This window comes from Lathyrus oleraceus, chromosome 5, assembly GCF_024323335.1.
Source record: "Lathyrus oleraceus cultivar Zhongwan6 chromosome 5, CAAS_Psat_ZW6_1.0, whole genome shotgun sequence".
Taxonomy (NCBI): domain Eukaryota; kingdom Viridiplantae; phylum Streptophyta; class Magnoliopsida; order Fabales; family Fabaceae; genus Lathyrus; species Lathyrus oleraceus.
This window is the reverse complement of record NC_066583.1, coordinates 379,472,791-379,478,910: the sequence shown is the minus strand read 5'-3', so window position 1 is coordinate 379,478,910 and position 6,120 is coordinate 379,472,791. Positions and strand designations below refer to the sequence as shown.

General features: G+C 38.4%; 1 non-coding gene across 1 annotated transcript; it reads left to right on the top strand.

Annotated features, from left to right (window-relative positions):
- The first annotated feature begins 5,246 nt into the window (after window positions 1-5,246).
- Window positions 5,247-5,353, top strand: LOC127089099 (small nucleolar RNA R71). The gene has a single exon (XR_007790876.1). It is a non-coding gene; the product is annotated as a small nucleolar RNA R71 (small nucleolar RNA).
- The last annotated feature ends 767 nt before the right edge of the window (window positions 5,354-6,120 follow it).

The window sequence follows — 6,120 nt, the reverse complement described above, 5'->3', positions numbered from 1 at the left end:
ATATCTGGTGGGCAGCATTGGACGCTGGGAAAGCATGGCGTAGCATTGCTCCTGTACTGGGTCACGAAAGATCACTGGCATAGTGTAGATATTCTCCATCCTGAAAAGTTAGGTTAAAAATAGAGGACACCTGAAATCGTAAATATTGCAACTGTTAGTCTAAACTTATATATATATATATATATATATATATATATATATATATATATATAATATATATATATATATATATATATATATATATATATATATATATATATATATATATATATAGAGGACACCTGAAATCGTAAATATTGCAACTGTTAGTCTAAACTTATATATATATATATATATATATATATATATATATATATATATATATATATATAATAACATATGAAAATATAAATCGAAATAGTAAAAGTGAAGTAAATGGGAAAGGAATCATGGGTTGCCTCCCATGCAGCGCTTTGTTTAATGTCGTTAGCTTGACGATTTGAACTTTATATATCAGAGGTAGGAACCAGAGGGTCGATCAGATTATGGTCAGGGCATTCTGTGGTGATGTCACCTCCTTGATATTGCTTCAGTCTTTGTCCATTTACCATAAACAGATTACAGGAACTGTTTCGGATTTCAACTGCTACAGATTTGAGGATTTTGGAAACCTTAAAGGGGCTTCTCCATCTCGAACGCAACTTACCTGGAAAAAGTCGTAATCTGGAATTGAAAAGGAGAGCAGAGTCGCCTATATTAAAGTCCTTTTTCACAATCCTTTTGTCATTCCATGCTTTGGTTCTTTCTTTGTATATAATGGCATTCTCATAAGTGTTCCGGCGGAGTTTTTCCAATATGTGGATATTGAGGATTCGCTTCTCGCCAGATGCTAGGTAATCCAAATTCAGGGTTTGATGGCCCAATATGCTTTATGCTTAAGTTCAAAAGGTAAGTGGCATGGCTTTCAATAGACTAACTGGTATGGTGTAGTTCCAATAGGGGTTTTGTAAGAAGTTCGGTAAGCCCACAATGCTTATGTTAGCTTTTTAGATCAATCTTTTATGGATATTGAAACAATTTTTTCCAAAATTTGCTTAATCTCTCTGTTTGATACTTGCACTTGACCATTAGTCTGGGGATGATATGGTGTTGCTACTATGTGTTTTACTCCATACTTTCTTAAGAGTTTATCGAATATCTTAGATATAAAATGTGATCCACCATCACTTATGACCAGTCGTTGTACTCCAAATCTGGGGAAAATATTGTTTTTAAGCAACTTGATGACTACTCTTGTGTCGTTAGTGGGTGAGGCTATAGCTTCTATCCATTTGGACACATAGTCGACGACTACCAAAATATACTTGTTTCCCATCCAAGATGGAAAAGGTCCCATGAAATCAATACCCCAAACATCAAATAATTCCACTTCTTGGATGTTCTTCAAAGGCATTTCGTCGCGTCTTGAGATGTTTCCAGCACGCTGGCACCAGTCACATTGGATAATATAAGTATGGACATCACGCCATAGTGTTGGCCAATAAAGACCAGCTTGAAGGATCTTAGTGTATGTCTTGGATGTGTTTGAATGTCGACCATAAGGTGAAGAGTGACAATGCTCTATGATATTTCTGACATCTTCTTCCGGGACGCAACGTTGAAAGATGTTATATGTTCCTCTTTTAAAAAGGAGTGGTTCGTCCCAATAGAAATGGCTTACATCTTTAAAGAACTTCTTCTTTTGTTGATAATTGAGGTCAGGTGGTATGATATCAACGGCTAGATAATTCAAAAAATCAGCGTACCATGGTACTCTGCTAATCTCTGAAACTGTTCCAAAGTTGTCTCTATCAGGTTCAAGGGGAACGGTATCTAACTTAGCTATCAATCTGTCATAGGTGAAATCATCATTTATAGGTAAATGGTCTGGATTCAAATGCTCTAGTCTGGAAAGATGGTTAGCAACTACATTTTTTGTTCCTTTTTTGTCTCGGATATCTAAGTCAAACTCTTGTAGCAAAAGGATCCATCTGAGTAACCTAGGTTTCACATCCTTTTTTTCTTAGAAGGTAACGGATAGCTGCATGGTCTGTATAGACTATAATCTTAGATCCGACAAGATAAGACCTAAATTTATCAATTGCAAAAACTACAGCTAGGAGTTCCTTCTTTGTTGTCGTATAATTGAGTTGAGCGACATCTAGGGTTCTACTAGCGTAATATATCACATGTAATTTCTTATTTTTTCTTTGTCCTAAAACATCTCCTACAGCGAAATCTCTAGCATCACACATTATTTCAAAAGGTTGAGTCCAATCCGAAGTTTGTAAAATAGGTGCTGAAATTAGCGCTTGTTTTAAATGATTAAAGGCTTCGATACATTTTCATTGAAAATGAATTCAATGTCTTTAATCAGAAGACCGGTCAGGGGTTTTGTTATTTTAGAGAAATCTTTGATGAAGCGTCGGTAAAAACCGGCATGTCCAAGAAAACTTTGGACTTCTCTAACAGTCTTAGGAGGGTTAAGGTTTTCTATCACTTCTATCTTTTCTTTGTCGACCTCAATGCCTCTTTCAGATATTATATGTCCTAACACTATGCCTTCTTTAACCATAAAGTGGCACTTCTTCCAGTTTAATACAAGGTTAACTTCTACGCATCTTTCTAGGATTTTCTCAAGATTAATGAGGCAATTCTCAAAGTCAAACCCACATACCGAGAAATCATCCATGAATACTTCCATAATTCCGTCGAGATAATCTGTGAAGATTGACATCATACAACGTTGGAAAGTAGTTGGCGCATTGCAGAGTCCAAACGGCATTCGTCTGTAAGCAAATGTTCCGTAAGGGAAGGTGAATGTTGTTTTCTCTTGATCCTCGGGGTGTATGGGTATTTGGAAAAATCCATAATATCCATCCAGATAAAAAAAGTAAGAGTGTCTGGCAAGACGCTCAAGCATTTGATCTATGAATGGAAGGGGGAAATGGTCTTTCCTAGTTGCCTTATTGAGTTTCCTATAGTTTATACACATACACCATCCGCCTTCTATACGTTTAGCCACATGCTCGCCCTTCTCATTCTATACGACTGTGATACCTCCCTTTTTGGGTACCACATGTACAGGACTTACCCATTTACTATCGGAGATCTGATAGATTATACCAGCCTCTAGAAGTTTAAGGACTTCCTTCTTTACCACCTCACTCATTACAAGGTTGATTCTTCTCTGGTGTTCTCTGAAAGGTTGTGAATCCTCCTCTAGTGAGATCTTGTGTATACACACGGATGGGCTTATACCTTTTAAACCAGAGATGTTGTATCCTAAGGCAGAAGGGTATCTTCGTAAAACATTTAAGAGTTGGTTTGTCTCGTCTTGGTTTAAGGTGGCACTAACTATTACTGGGCGGTTCATTTCTTTATCCAAAAACTCGTATCTTAGGTTCTTGGGCAATTCCTTGAGTTCTTGAGCTGGTTTTTTAGAGTTTGGTGAAAGGTCTAGAGTAAGGGCCAAACATTCGTTAGTGTGAGGTTCCGTTTCCTTTAGCTCGTCATCCTTTTCATTTGGGTTTGAAAATGGTTCGATCATAGGTTCTTCTTGATCAAATTCCCTTATGCATTCATCTATGATATCAATCGCGTAACACACATCTCCTATGATTGGTGCCATCAGGAACTTTGAAAGAATAAACTCTATATTTTCATCTCCTACTTCGAAAGTTAATTTTCCTCTTTTAACATCTATTATAGCTCCGGCTGTTGATAAAATTGGTCTACCTAAAAGGATAGGGATATCGTCGTCTTCCTTGATATCCATGACCACAAAGTCTGTCGGGATATAAAGTTGACTGATCCTAACGTGGATGTCTTCTAATATGCCTACAGGATACTTAACAGATCTATCGGCTAATTAGAGGGACATCTTAGTTGGTTGTAATTCTCCTAAGTTTAACCTTTTACACACAGCTAAGGGCATTAAACTCACACTAGCACCTAAGTCTAGGAAAGCTCTGTCGATCACATGACTCCCTAGAATGCAAGGTATAAAAAAACTCCCAGGGTCTTTCTCCTTCTTAGCAAGTTTATTCTCGGAAATAAAGTTGCATTCCAAGGGTTTGGGATCGTCAAGCCTACGCTTGTTGGTTAAGATGTCTTTGAGAAATTTGGCGTAAGATGGAATTTGGGTGATGGCTTCGGTGAAAGGAATCTCTACATGAAGCTTCTATATTACTTTTATAAACTTTTGATATTGGTTATCGATTTTGGTTTGTTTAAGTATTTGCGGATATGGGATTGGTGGTTTGTAAGTTTTATCCTTGGCTTCTCCTTCTTGGTCGGTTTGTTTTTCGGGTCCCACCAGTTCCCCTCCTTGGTTGGTAGGTATATTTTCTTTAGAAGTTTTGGACTCGCTCATTGCTGGGTTATAAGGCCCTTCGTAAGTGGTCCCACTTCATAATGCGATAACGTTAGCTTGCCCTTGAGGGTTGGGTTGAGGTCGTCCAGGGATTTGTCCTTCAGGTGTAGTTTACGGGGTTTGGTTTTGTGCTACCTGTGAGATCTTGGTTTCAAGCATCTTATTGTGAGTAATTATCTGATCAACCTTAATCCCTAATTGCGTTATCAGTTCGTTTACGTGAATGTTATGGTTTAGGAATTCTTTATTTTGCTGAGTTTGGTTTGATATAAAGTTCTCCATGATCTTCTCAAGGTTAGGCTTCTGGGGCATAACTTGCATAGGTTGATTTGGTTTTTGGGCTTGAAAACCTTGTGGTCTTTGAGGTGCAAAATTTTGGATAGGGTTCTGGTTTTTATAGGAAAAATTCGGGTGACTCTTCCATTCGGGGTTGTAAGTGTTTAAAAATGGGTTACCTTAGGCGTAATTCACTTGGTCGGTGTTCAGGTCGTTCAAAAGGTTACATTCCGCCGATTTGTGTCCTTTAGATCCACAAAGTTCACACTCTATATGGACTACCGTTGCGGTGTTAGAGTTTGTAGCAATATGTTCGACCTTAAGGGCTAAAGCGTCCATTTTCGCTTGCATCATGTCCATAGAACTTATCTCATGTATTCCACCTTGGGTCTCCTTTTTCTCTACCGATGCTCGTTCAGTTCCCCATTGGTAATGGTTTTGGGCCATATCCTCAATTAGGTCATAAGCTTCAGGGTAAGGTTTATTCATCAACGTGCCACCAGCGGCAGCGTCGATGCTCATCTTTGTGTTATAATGGAGTCCATTGTAGAAGGTATGAACGATCAGCCATTGTTCTAGGCCATGGTGTGGACAGACTCTTAACAGCTCCTTGTATCTCTCCCAAGATTCAAATAGTGATTCTCCTTGGTTTTGAGTAAATCTAGTTATTTGGTTTCGAAGAACAACAGTCTTACTAGGGGGAAAATATCTAGCAAGGAATACTCTCCTAAGGTCTTCCCAGGTAGTTATTGAGTTAGCTGGAAGTGAATCTAACCACGAACGTGCTCTATCTCTGAGGGAGAAAAGAAATAATCTTAAATGAATCGCATCAGGTGAAGCATCGTTGGATTTAAAGGTGTCGGCCAGTGGGATAAAGACTTTTAAATGTTGATTTGGGTTCTTAGTAGCGAGACCCGCGAATTGGTTCTGTTGCACTAATTGCAGTAAAGATGGTTTTAGTTCGAAATTATTGGCAGGAATAAGGGGGTTTACTATACTAGAACTAGGTTCCTCGTCAGAGAGTTAGGAAAATTCCTTAAGAGGTCTCCGGTCGCGATTCTCGGTCATAGCTTTCTTAATTCGGACGAGTAAGAGGCATGTACGAGTGTAACATTCAGGTTCCGCTAAAGGATATACTAAATTTCTGGTACTACGGGTTCTTCACATTTACCGACTAATAATGCCTTAGTCTAGACGGTGTAACAATGGGGTACGAAATTTGACGAAGTTGGTCCCCGGCAACGGCGCCAAAAACTTGATCGCTCTATTCGCAAGTGCACGAATCGCGTCAGAGTAATAAAAGATTATCGATCCCAAAGAGACCAAATCGTCAACCTATCGATTACTATTGTTATGATGTTTATCTAAGGCGGTACAAATGAGATATTGATGTCGCAAAATAACAGTAAATAAAGAAAATGATAAATACAGTGCAGATAAAGATAAACTTG